Below are 21,673 nucleotides of genomic sequence, written 5' to 3' on the forward strand. Positions count from 1 at the left end.
CTTTTATAAGTTTGTCGAGTTTCTTAAACTAGAGCAAGATAGCATAGAGAAAAGGATACTGAGAATAAAAGCTGGACACGACGATGGTAGAAAAAACCCAAAATACCAAAGGATAGCTAAGGCAATAAAAACTCTTGTTAATGAGTATAAGCTACCTCATTGAATTGCAGAAATAAATTAATTCATTTCTTTCTATATATACTGTATGTATTATTTTAAATATGTAAATTTAATAAATATTTTATATCCCTTTTTATATATTATCGATAAAGTGTTAAAACTTTTTGCTGAATTTCCTTGTAGTTGCTTCCTTATGCTGACTTGTTACTGTGCTGAATTGTTCTTAGGCTGAATTGTCATTCACTGAACCGTGTGTGCCTTTTGGCGCCGAATTGTCCTTGTGCTGATTTGTCCTAGTGTTGAATTGTCATGCGCTGAATTGATTCTAAGCTGAATTGTCATTCGCTGAATTGGCGGCGCGCTGAATTGTCTGCGCTGAATTATCCAGTGCGGAATTGTCGGTGTACCGGTAGAAATATAATGAGCCCCATCTTTAATCAATGTTTTTGCCAAGAAATCACATCATGCTATCACCCAAATAAGTAACATGAATATAAGTTTTCATATTCCTTTACAGAAACCCTACGCAGATATCTTCTCTTGAAAACGTCAAACCATTACAAGCCTCCCAGTTCCAACAAAGACATCGCCAATCATTCCCTTTACTTCTCTTCTCTCTTTCTTCTAGTCAAGATACCATTTCAGCTTCTGTGGCGTCGAGTTTAAGAAAGTAAGAGAATCGTTCTCCTAAAGAGTGGCAGAGTCCTTTCAAAGGAACCACATTTCCCAAGGGCACGTTCTGTTGATGGTGTTTTTTTCTGTTTGTTCCATCGCCACAACTTTCACTTCCTGGACTGAAAAACTTCGAAATTCATTCAAAGCTCTTTTCTTCTGGTCTCTTTTACCTCCTCGTGTTTTCCAAGAAGTTCTGTGATTCTCTCAAACATAAAGTGCCGCTCTTTCCAACTGTCAATAACATTTGAGAGAAATTTTGATGACGTGGTCGTTTGCTCTCTCTTAATGAGATATTTATATCATATCTAGTGATTGAAGTAGTTATCATATACGCTTTTTTAATTAAAAAATTCATCCTACATGGTTAAATTTATTACATAAATCAATATCATCTTAGTATTAAAGGCAATTAATAACTAAATTTAGATGAAGAAATATTGCATCATATTTTCATTATCAGTTTAAAAAATATTTTTTTCAAATAAAGAAAGAAAAACAGCTATTTTTTTTTCTTTGCTCGGTTCAAAAGTAATAATATTATACTTCATTTATGTAATTAGAAACTACATTAAGTTATAAAAATATTTAACCTTTTTTTATCATTTAAGATATGCACCGGAAATTTTATGGATCATATTAGAGGGGTTATCGGCTTCATACCAAATTTAATTGCTTATTGCGGGAAGAATTTGGAAGTGTTGCTACATACTAGAATAATTTACATGTAAATACCACCACAAATATACATATACGTATATATATATATATATATATATATATATATATATATATATATATATATATATATATATATATATATATATATATATATATACATACACACGTATAGTAAAAAAGAAATTTCTTCAGAAATATTCTTACTGCGATCTTTTCCTTCCATCATTAAACATTTTTCGTCGGGAGAACCAACAGTATCGATATGCCATTAGAAGCAGAAGCATCATTGAAACTAATAAAAGATCCTTTTTCTTCACACACATCAAACACGACATTTTGCTTTGATTTACGTAATGGAAAATCTGTTTGCCCTTCACTCAACACTCAATATTGAAGTTTACCAGTTGATCATCAGCAAATAATAAAAATTAATAATAGTTGTGGAATGATCTTCCTAATCGGGAAGTTGAATCGGTAGAACTTCAAAAGTTCAAACTTGCAGCAAATTTTTTTATGTTGAACAGGCTGACATGAGTCTCTTTTTATAGTTTATATATGAAATATCTGTTTTGATGTTATAACTGTTTTTAAAATATTTCAGCTTTTAATTATTTCTCATATCGTTTATTTATTTCCTTATTTCCTTTCCTCATTGGGCTACTTTTCTCTGTTGGAGCCCTTGGGATTACGCATCCTGCTTTTCCAAAAATGGTAGTAGCATACCTAATAATAAAAATAATAATAATAATAATAATAATAATAATAATAATAATAATAATAATAATAATAATAATAATAATAATAATAATAAGTTTACTCGATGCAAAATCGAAAAAAAGAAAAATTGGACCAATATCCAGCTGCTGTTTTCATTTGCTGGACGAATGCAAATGGATTATCAGGTCGATATTCCTATTTCAGATTTGAACAATGGATTCTTCGCCTGTTGTACACAGGTTTCCTCATTACTGGTACTGAAAAAGAAAACATATTGGCTGCCTTCTATTATCGAGAAACACCATCTAAAGGAATTGTAAAAGTCGAAAATTCCATATTAACTAAGAGGGTTACTTCATTTAAAAAAAAGATATATAATGAATTTCTTCCAGCAGTAAAACGGTAACGAAATTTTTTTTGGGAAAAATATTTCCGACTTCCGTCTAATAAAAATGTTAGATATGTAACCCAAGTCTACGGACCAAGCTCTCCCTTTTTCACATGTCAGTGAATGAATCTATTGTATAATAATAATAATGAAAATAATAATAATAAATGTCTAAAACTCACTCATGAATGGCAGAGGCAAGGAACAGTGACAGTGCCATATCTGGCAGGACAATGCCCTCTATACCTATGATCAGCACCCGAGCCCCCTCTCTACACAAGCTACGGCCAAGGAGGGCCAGGCTATGGCTGCTGATGGCTCAGCAGATAGACCTACAGGCTCCCCAAAACACTCTATCCTTAGTTCACAAGGATGGTGATGTTGCAGCGACCAAAAGAACTAAAGAGTTTAAGAGGGATTCGAAGCCCAGTCTGGCGATCACCAGTTAGGGATGTTACCACAACGGCCACCACTACCCTTAGAATAATAGCCAGAATCAAGATATTAATCCTGATCACCTTCAAAATTTAATGGTTTCTTCCGGAGAATAATATCTATCCGTTGTCAAAATTTAATGAAAATATGGCAATGAACATCAATGTTATCCTACTAACAGACAGACAAACGTAAAGAAAAACGTAAAAATATAACCTAATTTGACGAAACTTCTTATCAATCAGCAGATATATTAATCAAAAAAAAAAAAAAAAAAAAAAAAAAAAAAAAAAAAGTTGTCTAGCTTAAGATTATTTTATCTTAGAACAGAAAATATCCAAAATGAGAGAAATAGAAAGAGGAAAATTCGGTTTTCATTAACTGCGCTAAAAGATTTTTCAAAAAGTTATTTGAGGAGACTCTTGGGGATGGACTGGCAGAAAGTATTTTGAGGTTACGACCTTACTTCTTGGCTTTATTTAAAATCTTTAGAGAGATTTATATCTTGAAATTGCAACCTTTTCTAGTACAATCTTAGGAGAAAAAAATCTTGAGTTCTTTTAAATGTTTTATCCCAGGTCTTAGGATGAATTTCTGGCTGTTCTTTCCTTGCTGTTCTTTGTTCATTTTCTCTAACACACGTTGTTCTCTATCTTATACTTTGTCATTCCTTTTTCAACCTTTACTCTTTTATTTGTTATTTCACACTCACAGTCTCCTCTCTTTTTCGGTACTTTTTCCTCATTTTTTTCTAATCTTTGCCATTTCTTTTTCAAAGTTTATTTGTTATTTCTCTCTCACAGCTTTTCCTTTATTATGTTATTCTCTCTCTCTCTCTCTCTCTCTCTCTCTCTCTCTCTCTCTCTCTCTCTCTCTCTCTCTCTCTCTCTCTCTCAAAGTTTGTATATGCTTTATTTCCCTCTCAAAGTTTGTTGTAATCTCATTTCTTTTTCAAAATTCATTCCCTTCTACTGTATATAATTTCTCTGTTACATTTTGTTCTCTCTGTATATATTTTCTAAAACAGAACTGTTCTCCCAGTGGTGTCCCAATGGCTTATAGCATTTTTTTTTTCCATCTCAGGTTACAGCTTGGAACATTTCAAGTCCAGACCAAAGCTTTTATGTTGTAAAATGAGTATAGAATAGTGTGACCTTTACATGAGAAGATGAGAATCATTATTTGATTTAGATCAAATTTCTTTAGTTTTCTTTACCAAGTTTCATGGCTAAATTGGGAAGATTAAGAAAAATATTCTATATGCCTCTTGATAGGTCATGCACTATATAACCACAAATATAACCCCAATGTGAAAAATTACCGAAGAACAATCTAAAAACATTTCCATCCAAAAAAAAATTAATAAATAAAATAAAATAAAGAGAGAAAAAACAAAGAAAAAAATAAATTCTGGTCAAATTTGACATATTTTTTCCCTCCTGTGCAATAATGTCCCGGAAAGATTGTTTTATGAACTAACGTTATTTGTCTTCATATTTGCTTCGGGGGACGTAATCGAAAGAAAATATTGAAATGGTTCTTTTTGAAGACGGAGGATCAAACGTTTCCATTACTATTTCTATTCTTAATAATATCCTTTCAGTTATTATTAATATTATCCTTTATAGTTATCATTAATAATATCCTTTTAGTTATCATTAAGTATGCATTTTATTATTAATAATATCCTTATTATTATTATTATTATTATTATTATTATTATTATTATTATTATTATTATTATTATTATTATTATTATTATTATTATTATTTTGGGAGTAGACTCTATTTTAAGAAAGTTTCATTAAAGACGATCGTTGCCTTAGTAGCGTTAATTTTGCAGTTGAGCTTCTGTGTTGCTCGCATTTTTCTGCGTTCGTCAGTTCTGCGTTCTGCCAATAACTGTGCAACGTTAGTCATCAGTAGGGGAGCGACATGCATAAAAAATCTATGATCTTATTCAAACGTGTAAGGATCAGTAGGAAAACGAGTATGGCTGCTACACGTTACGAAAAAACGCAGTGTATCCTCTCACCATCAAAGTCAGGCTAAGGGGCTCTAGCGTTGGCAGCCCGCAATTTTAAGGAGCAGTGAGCAAGCTATACTGGCAGCTTGCCTGCGACGTAGACTCTCTTGGTGACCACCTCTGCCAATCAGCAAGTAGCTCTAGACTCCCCAGGACCCAGAATCTAAGTGGTAGGATAATATTCCTAACTCCAAGGCCCACTCAGTCCACGTGTTGGCCAATCATCGCACCATTCTGGGAGCCTAGCAGAGCCTACCCAAACCCTGTCTCCACTCAACTTCAACGATTGTAAGCAGAGTAAAGATCTGGCCAGCGCCTCAGCCAATGGGAGAGAAGCTCCTTCCCAACCAGATACCGAATCCGCCCATGAGGACCAATCATCGGCTGATGGGATGAGGCAACCATGGCGTATCTATATAGCCATCGCCGTCGCCATCTCCTGTGTCGTCTTTAGGTTAGGTCTCTCTCGCTGGACAAGCAGGACCTCCAAGATCCTACGTTTCCTGCCATTCGTGGTACTACCAATGATCTTTGGGCTGCAACAGGGAAAAATAGCCCGGTATGGAAAGGAAATAGGGAAATAAATAAGCGATATGAGAAATAAGGTACAATTGAAATAAAATATTTTAAACACATTAACAACATCAAAGTAGATATAATATATATATATATATATATATATACACATATATATATATATATATATACATACATATATATATATATATAAATATATATATATATATATATATATAATATATATATATATATATATATAAACTATAAAATGACTTACATAAGCCTGTTCAAAATAAAAATATTTGAAGTTCCACCGATTCAACAACTCGATTAAGAGGATTAATAGATAAAAATTAATATAAAATTACCTTTATCCTCCGGATGGAAATTAATCCGAAGAGCATTTGTCCTCAGAACAGAAAGTTGATCCAAAATGGCACCGTACCTCAGAACTGAGTAAAATGGGCTATAACATCTTGTGTTCTCATTATACAAAATATTTCCCACTTATAAGAAAGAGCATGTGTCAGGCTATATACAAAAGTGTATATATATATATATATATATATATATTTCGGTCACGCCCAGGTCTCCCCGTCCTTCGGGTAGGAGGGAGATGAATTAGTCATACACTGGTGAAAAGCAGCTGATGTGTGATATATATATATATATATATATATATGTATGTATGTATGTATATATATATACATATATATATATATATATATATATACATATATATATGTATATATAAATATATATATGTATATAATCTGGAGACAAAACCATTTAGTGTATCAAGAAACAAATGTTTCATGTTATTAAAGAACCACAGTACTGAAGAAGTGGAGTTACCATTTTTAAGACGTCAAAAGAAAAAAAAAATTATCGACATATGCGTTAACTATTAAGAGATACATTTTATTTGGAACAATTCTAGAAAATAAAACCTTTAATAATATAAAAGAAACCGGATGATTGATGGAATTATTATCTCTATCGGCGTCTTGGCCTTTGGCGTTTTGTTTTTCTAGCTAGGGTTGTTATCTGGATTGTAATAATAATAACAGAAAGGTAAAAATAAAATCATACTTATAATTAGAACAGGGACCCGGTAGAGCGCATACCTTTGCCAACACCATATTACAAGATAAGCAATTGAATCATGCACATTTTGACACTAGTTTCATACAAATCGGATAAAAATTGACCGCTATATAGCAAAAAGACGTTTTTGACCCTTTCATGACTATGTCCTTTGACTCAACCTCTCTAAAATATAATCAAATTGTCCTTGAATAATCGCCAATCATCCGACTAAATTTCATGAGATTCGGTCTGATAGTTTTTGAGTTCTGTGAATCACAAACAAACATACATACATACAAACATAAATACATAATTACACGTCTATCAAAATATAATCTTCTGACGAAGGTAATAATAATAAAAGTACTGAAAATGAAAATGGTAATGATGATAAATGTATTAATGGTGATGATGATGAATTATAAAAGAAAACTATAATAATTATAGTAATAAAAGTGTTGATGATAATAATGATAAATGTATCAATAATTTAATAACAATGATATAATATCAAAGTGTTGATAATGATATAGAAAATAAAAGTATTAATAATGATATTGATAATGATTATGGTAATAAAAGTACTAGTATTGATAGTGATGCTACTAACAAAAGTATGAGTGATAATTTCAATAGTGATAATGTTAATGATAGCAATAGTGATAATGATAATGAAAGTATCAAAAATTATATTAATGGTGATTATAATAATTAAAGTATTGATAATGATATCAATGATAATAACATAAGTATTAATAACATTATTGATATTGATAATGATGATATATGTATTGATGGTGATATTAAGAATAATAAATAATATACCTATTAATAATGATATTGATGCAATTAATAATGATTAGTATTTGTAATCGTACTATTAATGATGATAAGAATATACTGTAACAAGAACTTACTTGATTAGTAGAGAAACCAAGCCTCGACAGAAACTGAAAAAGATCATAAAAAGTTAGAATTTTACAAAATATTTTTTTTAGATATCAGAAATGATTCCAGTTTCTCAAAAAATTTCAATATCAACTAAATAATTTTAAAATTACACATTAGGTTTTCTTTTGAACTGGCAAATGGTACTGCATCAACCAAAAATATTATTATTATTATTATTATTATTATTATTATTATCACTTGCTAAGCTACAACCCTAGTTGAAAATTTATGTGTTTTGAGACAAAAAGAGGACTTTGCATATAATAATTTTCGATGAGACACAAGAAAACAAGAGTAAGCAAAGTAAGGAATAACATTACCAGCGAATGGAAACACTAATTGATAACAGACCATTCTATACTCGTCAAAGAGAGAGAGAGAGAGAGAGAGAGAGAGAGAGAGAGAGAGGATGTTATTTACGCTTCTCTGTGTGTGTATGAGAGAGAGAGAGAGAGAGAGAGAGAGAGAGAGAGAGAATTCAAACATTCGTGTCCTACGAAACATATTTACGCTTCCCTTGAGACCAAGACCATACGCTTCCCTTGAGACCAAGACCAAGAGAAGAGAAGATAGAGAGAGAGAGAGAGAGAGAGAGAGAGAGAGAGGATGTTATTTACGCTTCTCTGTGTGTATGAGAGAGAGAGAGAGAGAGAGAGAGAGAGAGAGATGTTATTTACGCTTCTGTGTGTGTATGAGAGAGAGAGAGAGAGAGGAGAGAGAGAGAGAGAGAGAAAATTTCAAACATTCGTGTCCTACGAAACATATTTACGCTTCCCTTGAGACCAAGACCAAGAGAAGAGAGAGAGAGAGAGAGAGAGAGAGAGAGAGAGAGAGGATGTTATTTACGCTTCTCTGTGTGTGTATTTTCTTTTTTATTACCCTCTCATACACTTTCATAATATGTGATGTTAGACTAACAGGTCTATAATTGCTTGCCTCTAGTCTTGATCCACTTTTGAAGATAGGGGTTATATAAGCTAATTTATGTTTAACATATACCTCGCTCATATCTACACTCTGTCTTAGCAGTATTGCAAGTGGCTTCGCGATAGTGTTTGCATTTTTTTTTAACAAAATCGCTGGAACTCCATCTGGTCCGGCTGCCGATCCATTTTTAATTTCGTTTATACACTGTAAAAAGTTCAAGGTACAGAAAGGGTATAACGAGTGAGCTGGGGTTTATATACATGTAAAACACCCTAAGGCTCAAAAATACCCCTCTACAGCAGGAGGCAGGGTATTTTTTGTGAATAATATACCCTCTATTGTACTTTGTCTTAAAATGGGCTTGGTAAGTTTGTGTGATCATGTCATGAAATGAACTTTTACTCTGTATTAAATAACCATATTGTTACACTGATAGTGTAATGCAACAAAAAAGTTACTAACAACATATTGGTTTTGAGTTATGGATAGTTTTGAAGCAAGTTCCTACAAAATGCGGTACTTGGCAATTTGTATTGTTGCCGTCTCGAGATTCTTCGAGAGCCAGGGAATTTGGCGGGAAATTTCAGTGGCGTCTGGACTCTGCGTCTGCTCAGCAGTGAAGATAAATTGCTCCAATTAGCGTCATCGGGATTATAATATCTACACTACATTTCATCTGTTAACCAAGGTAAGAACACTAACTGTCCATCTATGCAAGCATAAACAGTGGTTACGAATAAAAATTGTCAGACATCATCATTAGTTTTGCATTCAGGCTGTGATAGTCTGAAAAATCATTATTGCTAACACCGGGGAAAATAAGTAAGAAATTATCATTAGTACTTAATTATGAGAGAGAGAGAGAGAGAGAGAGAGAGAGAGAGAGAGAGAGCGTCAAGCTGTCTGGGATGAAAAAAAACCATAAACAACGTATTCAGCTAAACGTTAATAACATTACGATTACGCGTAATCTGTAAACAAACACTGACGCCAATGATTTCTTAATCAGTTTGACTTGAGGTTGTTAGGTATTTATGCATGATATTTTTTCCTTTCTTTTCTATATATATATATATATATATATATATATATAAATATAATATATATATATATATATCTATATATATATAAATATTTATATATTCAGGCACACACACACTAACAAATATTTTCTTTTCACAGATTTCTGCGTACGGTTTGCTTTGCAGCTTCTGCCATCACTCTTTATATTATATATATACTTTTGATTTTCAAGTGTAATGGAAATAATAAATTGATAAACCAAACTTTTAAAATCATTGACCTTATTACTTTATTTACTTATAAGCTATTACTACACCTATATAATGGTGGAATAGATATTAATTATAAAATCATAATTAATATACACGGGTATTTATGTCGTATAGAATACCCTGTAAAAGGGTATTCTTTACCTACGATACACCCCTAAGTAAGGGTATCTCAATTATATGTTATACCCTTGTTATGGGTATATTGTAAAGGGTATATTATAGTTCTTATATACCCCGATAGGGTATGCTATTTTAACCACTAGAAATACCCTTTTTCTACCCCTTTTATACCCTTAATTTTTTAGAGTGTAGCCGTGACAATATCTGCTTCATTAATATCTATATCCGTTAGATATTCAAAATTTTCTTCTCTCATTTCTGTTTCATTATTCTCATTCGCAATTCTTGGCGTGAACTCACTCTTATATTTTTCTGCTAATATGTTGTATATTTCCTTTTTTTCATTCGTTAGCCGTCCTTCAATTCTTAGAGGGCCTATTTCTATTCTCCTTTTATTCATCTTTTTTGCATAGGAGTAAAGTACTTTGGGGTTTCTTTTTATATTTTGAAGTGTCCTTTCTTCTAAGTCCCTTTTTTCATTTTCTTTCGACTGTATAATCTTTTGTTCTGCATTTTCAATCTTACATTTTATTTCCCTCATTTTCCACACATTTTTTTCTTTTGCAAGATTTTTCTTCCACTTTTTAATTTTCTGAAATAAGATCCTTCTGTCTCTTGGTATGCACGTCTTTTGTTTATTGTTTTTTTTTTTCGGTACATATTTTTCAACAATTTTCTCCAGTATCTTGTACAGTATATCCGTATTTACCTGTATATTATCACTTATAAATACATTTTTCCATTCTTTATTCAGCTCTTCATTTATTTCTGACCATTTTATATTCTTACTGTAAAAGTTATATTTTCCATATCCTTCCCAAAGTTTTGTGCTTTTATTAATTCTGTGATCACTTGCTTTGGAATGAACTATTAATTCTATGACATTGTGGTCTGAAATTCCCGTGTTATACACTATTATTTCTTTAACATAATTCACCTCATTCACAAATACTAGATCTAGGACATTTTCCTTTCTTGTTGGAATGTGGTTTATTTGTTGCATATTATGTTCTAATAGCATATCTTGAAGCTTTTCAAATTGCCTCTTATCTTCTGCGCTACTATTACTATCTTTTTTATATGTATACATACAACCACTTTCTTCTATCCATTCTTTCCAATCCACGAAAGGAAAGTTAAAATCTCCGGATAGGAGTATATTCCAGTCTTTATGGTTTCTACATATATCATCTATTTTTTCTATTATTATGTCAAACTCCTTAGTGTTTGGGGGTCTGTAAACTACAATATTCATTAGTTTTTCAAATTCAAATTCTACCGCAATCAATTCACATTCTGTGTTGCTGTATTTTTCACATACTTTTCCTTGATTTATGTCTCTTCCATATATTGCGGTTCCCCCTTGATTCCTATTTTTTCTGTCTGATCTATAAGTTTGGAAACCCTTTATCTGGTCATCACTGCCAGTCTCTTTCCTTTTAGAGTTACTCGTGACTAAACCCTGTGCATTCATTACTATTATGGTTTGTGTTTCATCCCCATTATTTAATATTGGTAATAATATGGATTCTCCCATGCTTCCTTCCTGTTCTGATATGATGTTCTTTTCTTCATTTCCCGGAATTCTGCCATTAAAAAATCCAACTTTTCTATTATATTTGCTCTTTCGCCTTCATATTTATTTGTGTGTGTATACCTCCAACTGTCCCCATATCTGCACCAACCCCTGGCATTATAGATGCATTCTTTGTAGTTGGGCTCTAAATGTGCAGGTTTGGGTTGAAAGGCCTCATATCTTGGGGCTCTTGGTTCAAAGCGCGGTATATACACGGCCTGCTTTTTTGTTTCTTTTTTTGTTTCTTTTTTGCTTTCATTTTTCTTTTCAGTTTGCTGAGTTTTCTTACTTTCATTCATGGTTGCAGGATGCATATATCGACATTTTTTGTTGTAAATGCATCCTTTTCCTTCCTTTAGGTTTTTGCATATTTTTAGATGGAGATCTCTGCATTCGTCTCCATATCCGTCTAAATACGCACATTTACCATATATTTCATAATTATGGCATATCTTTGGATGCTTGTAGTAGCATCTTTCGCCAAATCTGCAATTCCCTCTTTTCAGCATATTGCAGACTATATCCTTCTTTTCTATTTTTTCTTGTTCTTGCTCTTCCCTAAAATTATGTAGGTCCGGGTAGAGTCTCTTGGGTCTATTATTTGTTTCCATCTGGTAATTTATTTCTTCATAAGTATGTTGTTGGATGGCATCATAGGTTATATCAATGATTTCTTCTGCATCCTTACACATATCCTGTTCATTGTTCTCTTCTTCTTCTTTTTCTTCTTCTTCTTCTTCTGTTTCTTCTTCTTCATCTTCTTTATCTTCAACTATTTGCAGATTTAGTCTCGACTTAATTATATTTTCTATCCAGACTAAGCATGTTGAGCAGAATACCTTTGTGTCTTTATTTTTTATTTTTTGCTGTATTTCAGCACATGTGGGGTGTGTTGGGACATGACAGGCATCACATTTTCTAATCAATTGTTGAGGATTATTAATGGAATACCATATCTTACATGTATTACACCATTTTGGCATTCTTTTTCCCATTGCATCAATCAGCATATTCACCATATTGGACTTCTTATTGTTCTTTGATGGAATGTGTTGATTGATGTAGACTTTCTTTATAAGTCTCATTAACACTTGGATTTTCTTTGGAATTTCTTCTATTATTTTGCTGATGTTTTCCGCAGATTTGCTCCAGTTTATTGGATCATATTGTTTCAATATGTCTGCGAATATTTTTCTGTCACATTGGTTGACGTTACTAGTGACCTCTGTTATCAGACGGTCGAGCTCCTGTTTCGCCAACTCATGGAATTTATTTTTGCTGAGTCCAGCGATGTCTCTCCAAGCCTTGCCCGTGTTGTACATAGCCATCTTGATTAGATTTTTAGTAATTCATAAGATAACTATTTTATGCCGACGTTTTATCCCACTTCTCCGACCTCAAACTAATCACTGACTATTCACGAAAACTTGTAGCTATATTGCACTCGATAGCCTTTTGTTATCCGCGTTAAATCATGATATTTATAGGGTCGCAAAAGTGTAATCACTCACCGGCACACGGATACAAAACTGAGAGAGAGAGAGAGAGAGAGAGAGAGAGAGAGAGAGAGAGAATTTCAAACATTCGTGTCCTACGAAACATATTTACGCTTCCCTTGAGACCAAGACCAAGAGAAGAGAGAGAGAGAGAGAGAGAGAGAGAGAGAGAGAGAGAGGATGTTATTTACGCTTCTCTGTGTGTGTATGAGAGAGAGAGAGAGAGAGAGAGAGAGAGAGAGAGAGAGGATGTTATTTACGCTTCTCTGTGTGTGTATGAGAGAGAGAGAGAGAGAGAGAGAGAGAGAGAGGATGTTATTTACGCTTCTCTGTGTGTGTATGAGAGAGAGAGAGAGAGAGAGAGAGAGAGGGAGAGAGAGAGAGAGAGAGAGAGTCTTTAATTTTGAATATTGCGAGTCTTGATGTTATTTACGCTTTTCTAGTGTGTACATGAGAGAGAGAGAGAGAGAGAGAGAGAGAGAGAGAGGATGTTATTTACGCTTCTCTGTGTGTGTATGAGAGAGAGAGAGAGAGAGAGAGAGAGAGAATTTCAAACATTCGTGTCGTACGAAACATATTTACGCTTCCCTTGAGACCAAGACCAACAGAAGAGAGAGAGAGAGAGAGAGAGAGAGAGAGAGAGAGATGTTATTTACGCTTTTCTGAGTGTGTATGAGAGAGAGAGAGAGAGAGAGAGAGAGAGAGAGAGAGTCTTTAATTTTGAATATTGTGAGTCTTGATGTTATTTACGCTTTTCTACTGTACATGAGAGAGAGAGAGAGAGAGAGAGAGAGAGAGAGAGAAAAATTTCAAACATTCGTGTCCTACGAAACATATTTACGCTTCCCTTGAGACCAAGACCAAGAGAAGAGAGAGAGAGAGAGAGAGAGAGAGAGAGAGAGAGAGAGAAATTTCAAACATTCGTGTCCTACGAAACATATTTACGCTTCCCTTGAGACCAAGACCAAGAGAAGAGAGAGAGAGAGAGAGAGAGAGAGAGAGAGAGATGTTATTTACGCTTCTCTGTGTGTGTATGAGAGAGAGAGAGATAGAGAGAGAGAGAGAGAGAGAGAGAGAGAGAGAGAGTCTTTAATTTTAAATATTGTGAGTCTTGATGTTATTTACGCTTTTCTAGTGTGTACATGAGAGAGGGAGAGAGAGAGAGAGAGAGAGAGAGAGAGAGAGGAGGGATAAAATAGATAGAACCTCATTAGTTCATCCTGTATTCATCATATTGTCATAAAAATTATCCTTTGTAGACTTTACCCGATGAAAAAAAAGTTCCAATTCAAAGCCATTTGAATCAATATGAATTTTAATATATCATAGAATCTTTCTTTTTACCCTAATTATGTCAATAATTGGCGAATATTGCACACAAACTTACATATTTATACATACTGACCTAATCATGTTCATTTGTATATGTATATAGATGTATATAACTGCTACATATGTATACATACAGATATACTTACTTGTTATACAGAAAACGAAATCGATAACACAACATATATATTTTAAGGTGGTGAAACATGGAGGTAAAAATAAAATACAAAACTCAATTCAGTATTTTAATAAAAAAGTATAAAGTACGAACAATCCTATTGAATTAACAATATCCTCTTTAGTTTCAATGACCTTTCTGTTATCGGCTATCGACTCTGCATCATAACCTGTAAAGTTTAGACAATTACATTATAAACAAAAATTACCACTGAAGGCACAAACGTTAATATGAAACTATATCGCTTAATCTACGGGCAATACATAAAAATTCTTAATTACCAATCGAGGATAAATTGGTCAGGTTACAATTACCGGTCGTTACTGTACCCAGGTAAGCCTACCACACCTACAATGAACAAGAAGGAAAGGGAACTAATTACAGGTAGACCAACAATGTCAAATATTCTCAAATAAATAATATCGACATATAATATCAGTAACTAATTAGTAACCTACCAGCGGAAAACAACACCATCCGTATAATGGGCTAAGACTGATCGATACAATCCAACTGTAACACTAGCACTCGCAGAACTGTACGAGAAAAAATAAAGTAACAAAACTATTACGGATGCATAATACATGGAAAGTTTTACGTAACTTGTCCTTACAGAGTTATTTTATTGTTATTTTAGGTCACGTCAGGACTTCTGAAACCTCAACTAAAAGACACTAATGGCCTTACCTTAGCTAAAGGGCGAAGCATGTATGGCTTAAGTGAAGGATTTTATATCAATCATGCGCTCCGTGCAAGATGCAAAGTCCAGAGATGGGGAGAGAGAGAGTGAGCCTGTATTTAGCAAAGAGCCATTTTCAAAATGAAAGCACAAACGTCGACAGGATCCATTTGTAGTAAATGTCTTCCACTCAACAAGTCTGTTTAGCGCTCTTCATAGCAGCTCAGTACCCACGGTGTCCAAAAGTGAAAAGCGAGAGTGAACCCCTTAAGCTACACTCTCCGTTGAAGTAGCAGAATTCACAGACGATCATTTCTCCGTCGTGTCACACGTTAGCTCGGAAACCAAAACAAAGATTAGTTCCCGAGAATTATTGCTTGTCTTGGTCCTTAAGACCACCCAACAACAGATAAGGCCATTATGCAAATTAATTTAAAATTACATAACAAAAAACCTGTAAAGACATTTTACAAAAACAGTCATGCACACAGAACATATAACAAAAAATTACCCCACTCAAGTCCACACAAAACTGCGTGAGAAATTAGAAAGAAGAAAAAAAAATTTTATACAAAAAAATAAATTATATTTATTTTTGTACACTGGAGGGCACAGGATGCAAATTTCTCACCACTAGAAATTTGCATCATACCTTATAACTATAACATAAGTCGAGTCAAATTTCTGCTCCTAATGGCAGCTTTCCTGAGAGTCCTTTGGGGTGAACTCTCATTAATAGACAACTTACGGAAGCTCTGTTTGTCGTCATTATCTGAATTGTATGATGCATCTGGAACTACTTTAAGATAAGGGATTAAAGTAGTGACATGTCTTTTAATCAACTCACGAGTCTTCCCTTTAAGTATAATAGCCCCAGTAGTTTCCCCCAAATCATTCTCCTCTATACCCTTCACAATTCCCAATGGAAAATTAATGGTTTTAGTGTTTGGTTCTTTGATGAGGACTATATCACCAATGCCCAACTTCTGGTGACAAACTGGTCTAAATCTGTCCTTGCGGTCCACAGCCTGAGCTACCAGGGTACTTAAAAACTCATTCTGGTAAGCTTCTAGAAGATTATACCTAACCTTACGAAGTTTTTCATACTCATCCTTTATTACTTCTGTAGGGCTGCTACCCATCTTCCACTCAGGATCATCAGGTACCTCTTGTAAATCTGGAAATTAAATTCAACGACACCAGCTCATACCCCTTGACTAACATTTCTGGAGTTATGGGCTCTGGGCAAGAATCTGCCTCAGTCTCCCTTAAAGATTCCTTAAAGGCTATTGGCCTCTTATTAGCTAAATGAACAACATTACACACTAAATATTCAAAATCAGGCAAAGAAAGTACCCAAATTTTAATAGCTGAAAAAATAAGTTTTCTTCGCTAATTTTACGCAAGACTCTACAAGTGATCCTAGCTCACTATGGCCTTTAAAGAATTGCTGAAACTTTACATGCTTAATGCCATTAGACTCCAAATACAATTTAGTGTCAGGATCATTGATGAAGCTAGTGATTATGTTACCTCCTGCCACCAACTGCGAGCCTGGATCACTAACACAAAGCTGCGGGAATCCATATTCAAAAACATGCAATGAAAAGGCTCTCAAATACTCATTCACACTTAAATCTCGACAGACCTTCAAATTAATAGCCCCTTGACCAAGTGCAGGTGAAACACAAAAATCCATACCTTCATCTTTTCAGCTCCCTGTTTAAACATTAAATGGTCCAATGAAATCAACAAAAATATTAGAAAATGGAACAGCAGGGGGACTAGAACGAAATTCTCGATAAGTGTTCTGGTTCAATCTCACACTTCTTGTGTTAAACCTGTGGCATGAAACACATTGTTTAATGGCATTCTTAATGACAGAAAAATGTTTAGGAATGAAAAAGCACTTACGAAAGCTCAGATAGGACAGAATAGCAACCACCATGCAATAATTTGGCATGTGTATCCATTATAATTAGTTTAGTCAAATAACTCTTGGGATAAAGCAATATAGGAAACTGTTTTGTTATGTCCATACCATTTCTTGAACTTTGATTTTACTCTTAAAATGCCATCTGAATCTATGAACAGATTAAGTTGGCTCACAAGTGGAGGTATATCCTTCAAAGGTTTACTTGAGAGTCTGAAGTAAAGAAAATATTTCCATAAAGTGTTTCTGTTGATCTTCTAGAATTAATTTCCTTAAAGCTAAAGCAGAATAGTTTACATTATTCAAATTCTCTACTTCAACTCCCGCTTTCCCTCTTCCAGTGGTCAACACAAAGGCATTACCCTCCTGTAAATCAATTTAAGCTTTTCTAAAGTAGAATATTTCTCATGTTCAAGAAGAGGTTCGCCTGGAAACGCACTCTGCTCAGCAACAGAAATACTAAGGGTATTAGTGTTTGAGCTAGGAACTGTGAAATAAAGAAACTCATTGCCAGGCACCACCTCAGGACCTGAAATAAAGAATGAATTAGAGACAAGTCTAGGAGAAAGGCATCGGGTGACACAGTCTGCTGGATTGTCTTTTCCAGCTATAAAGATAAAACTGACAGGTTTAATTTCACATAATTTCCTGATATAGCTTATCCTATTCTGTACAAATACTGAATGCTTCTGCATTTTTGGAGTATGTACATTCTGATGCTTGCAGCCACTGCAAAGCACAACTGGAATCACAGTACAAATCTAAGCCATCAATGTCAATGGACTTCACACACGAAGGATCAGCCAGATCTCTATAAATCTCCATCAGGGTTTCTACCCCTAATGATATAGCATTCAACTCCAGTGCTGGAACGGACTTACCTTTCAACAACTTATTGATCAAGCGGTTCTTTGCCTGCAAAAAGCTAATCTCACCCGAGTCAATATCTTCAATGTATACCACAGTACCATAAAAATCACGACTTGCATCTGTGAATGCTTTCAGTCTAAATTTTCCATTTCTTTGCCCAATGAACCTCTGGACTTTCACCGGCTGGGAACCATTCACCTGCCTGCAAATGTTCCTCCATTCCCTTTGGAGACTGGGGGATAGTACTTGATCCCAAGCCAGCTCCTTTGAGCACTGAAGTCTATGCATATAAAGTCCTACTTCTATTAAAGACAGGAATATTAAAACCAAAAACATCAAAGTTACTGGCAATAGTCTGCAAAACCTTACGTTTTGTATCAGCATCTGGGTTTAGCGAGAATTCCTTAGTTATAAATTACATCATCAGCTCTATTCCATACAATACCAAAAAGGCTATTCTCGAACCGGAGTATTGATTTCAAACTTTGCATCAATTTCAGCCTGAAGGGTAACATCATTTGTTACTAACTGTTGTATCTCAAACTTATATGGTTGAAAATATACGGCAACTGTGAACAAGCCCACTTCAAATACTGAGAATCAGCAGAACCAACAGCTCCATTGTCCATATAAAATAGAGAGTACAACAATAACTTAAGGTTCCTCAGCTGTGGGTCTGGTTCATATTGGTGCACTAGTATATAATACAGAGCTAGCATGAGTAAAAATGGACTACAACGAAGACCAAAACTAAGTCTAACATTCTTGTAGGCTACAAGAGAGTAATCATTCTTCTGTACATTTTTTAACCAAAAAAAACAGCAACCTAGCTTGATCATTATTGTTCAAGGACAACATGTTAAGAGCTTTCTTAAGATCATACGTTAATAACAACTTATCAAACCTCAAGTGTAAGAAGGCTGAAGACAGCTTCTGGTTAAGGTTAGGTCCTGGATCTATACACTGATTATGAGAGAAACCACACTTAACTTTGACAGTTTCTTTGATATTAGACAAAAACACAATACCGGCACTTTGTGGTTTCTTTCCTCAGGCCTAAAAACAGCCATGTGTGGGAGAAATGAATAATTTGGATGCTCTGCCTTAAATGAATCTAAGTCTGAAATCTTCTCAATTATTCCATCTTTTAGCTGATCCCTAATTACCTGATCAACTAACTGCAAATGCCCCATCCTTTTTCCGTAATTTCTTAAGATTTGCCTTTAGTATCAACCTTGAGAGATTTTCGTTAGTTGATAACCTATGAGCAATTTTGCTATTCCACAAGAGGGGAACTATAAGTCTTCCATCCTTTTCCCCTTGAAAAATTACTCAACGCAAAATTCACCCACTTCTGATTAGTCTCTGACATAATACTTTCAGCACTATTGCCGTCCAGATTAAAAAGCGGCGGCATTCGTGTTCAAGCACTTCATCAGTAGCCTTGAGCAATTTAGATTCTACAATCTGACCTTTATCATCTAACACTGCTATGTTAATGCCTACCTCAAGTTCCCTTGTAATGTAGGTCACACACTTCATCATCCAAAAGAGGGTCAATTTGTATTTTACATAAGAAAAGAACAGGTAGTAATTTGGGAGCATGAGGAAAAATCAGTCCTGCTTGAACGTAGTGGATTAATTACTTCTAACCTCTCATTACAAATATTAGGCAGACCCAAAAATTTTATATTTTTGCTCAAATTTTCAAGGTTTCCCATTAGCAAAATACCATGCTGTGATTCAGTGTATACTGAAGGGGGGGTTACAACCAAAGGCTACATCTTTACCCATTAAGGCGTAATGGGGCATCAGATCCCAATAAAACCTGAACATTATCAATACTGTCACTGTCTTTACAAAGTTTCTTATCTGCCAATATGAATCCTTTATTCTCGAACGATTCACTATCTTGCCTAACCCTGGAAGATTTAACTTTATATTAATGCTAGGAACCACAAGTGCAGGAACATTTGAAATACAATTGCCGAACTTCATAGGAAGTTGAATAAGTCTGCTTATGTATTTTTTAGAACCATTAAACCCATTAACAGTTAATTTTACACTAGGGTTCAAGAACAGGCAAACTACACTTATTAAGCAAGCTCTCTGTAACAAAGGAACTCTGAGAACAGCTATCCTTAAGACCTCTAAAAATACCATCCACTCCAGGGACAGTAAATGAAAAGGAAGGGAGTACTGTCTTATTGACAATACTGGGAAGAACTGCAATACTACTATTCACTTCATTAATGGAAGCTTCCCTCTTAACATCACCTTTACCCGAATGTATTGGAGTACCTTCTTTATGCTTTCCTTCAGGGGGCGAAAGCTTAACTTCAGAAGACTTTGAGCACAGACAGTGAAAATGAAGCCCCGAACATTTCACGCACTTTTGACGAAATTCAAATCTACATTGCCTACTCATATGGTTAAGATTCCCACATCGAAAACATCCTTCAGTATTTTCAAACGCTGAAGCTTTGCTTCTGGAGTGTCATAACGTTTGCATTTAAATATAGAATGATTATTTTCACCTTCTACACAAAGTGTACAATAAAACCTCCTAACCTCAGGCAATGTCTTAATAGCTAAACTAGTAGTTTTCTGTCTAACACTAGATTGAAGAGTACGTAAAGAAACTTCACTTTTCAAGCAATTCTCATACCCTCTCACAGGCAATAAAAAAAATTGTCCATTATCTCCTGAACAGAAGGATAAGTCTTTGTAGTAATCTGAACCAATTCCCTCTTAAACTTGTCATTAAGTCCCATTCCACATGAAATATTGAATAAAATCATCAGGAGTCATTTTAAGAGTCTTCACAGACTCAACAACTGTTCTTAAAATGGAAATAAACTTAAAAGGGTCATCAGATTCCCCCAATCTTAAACTCGTCAATGTTTTTATAGTAGAAGTTTTACGAACTACTTCCGAGGCAAAGGCTAACTTAAGCAAGTCTTTGGCGTCCGTGTAAGTCTGTTTGTCAGCTTCCAACGAATTCAACAAAACTTTAGCCCTTCCCTCTACCTGCTGTCTCAAAAGAAGTAACAAATCTCTGTCTGGGTAACTAAATGATTGGGTAGTGCTTTCAAACTCTGATATGAACCTAATGAAATCCTCCCCATCCGTACTATTGAACTTTGGTAATGGAGCTGTGGGCTGTTTAAGAAGACTTTTAGCAACCTCAACAGTTCCAGGTGCAGATGCCACCTCTAGGTGAGGAATACAATATTCTATCCTATCAAAATATTCAAATACAGGTTGCAATCTCTGACTCCCTAGCATCCTCACTGAACTCCACATCCGAAATTCTAAGGGAAAATATTTCATCATTCAGATCAATAAGTAGTCTTTTATGACTTAGCAGTACACTTCTTTCAGAAATTTTTTGCCCAGCACTGAGAGTCGAAATGGACTCTATACGATTATAAATATCCGTAATCTTCTTCTGATTACCTTGCGTTTTGAGATTAATGTTTTAAGATCAGACATCGTGAAGGAATAAATACAAAAAAATATTAAATTCTTAGTCTTTTAAATGCGATAGCAACTTAACACTTACCACCACCCTCTAAATAAAAGAGCTTAATAGACAATAACAACTTCCAAATGGAAAAAACAAGTTGAATAAGCAAATATATAAAATAGTTTCACATAGACACCGCGGAT

At 34.4% G+C, this 21,673-nt stretch overlaps 1 protein-coding gene and 1 long non-coding RNA gene across 2 annotated transcripts in view; both read right to left on the reverse strand.

Moving 5' to 3' along the window:
* LOC137622596 (MAM domain-containing glycosylphosphatidylinositol anchor protein 1-like) overlaps positions 1–21,673 on the reverse strand; it is a 269,004-nt gene that overhangs the window by 86,149 nt on the left and 161,182 nt on the right. The gene's annotated exons all lie outside the window — the stretch shown is intronic.
* On the reverse strand, positions 14,573–16,369 carry LOC137622795 (uncharacterized). Its single transcript, XR_011040473.1, has 4 exons — positions 15,207–16,369; positions 14,978–15,055; positions 14,801–14,867; positions 14,573–14,688 (listed from the first exon to the last, which is right to left on the reverse strand). It is a non-coding gene; the product is annotated as an uncharacterized lncRNA (long non-coding RNA).

Source organism: Palaemon carinicauda, chromosome 29, assembly GCF_036898095.1.
Source record: "Palaemon carinicauda isolate YSFRI2023 chromosome 29, ASM3689809v2, whole genome shotgun sequence".
In the NCBI taxonomy this organism is placed as follows: Eukaryota; Metazoa; Arthropoda; class Malacostraca; order Decapoda; family Palaemonidae; genus Palaemon; species Palaemon carinicauda.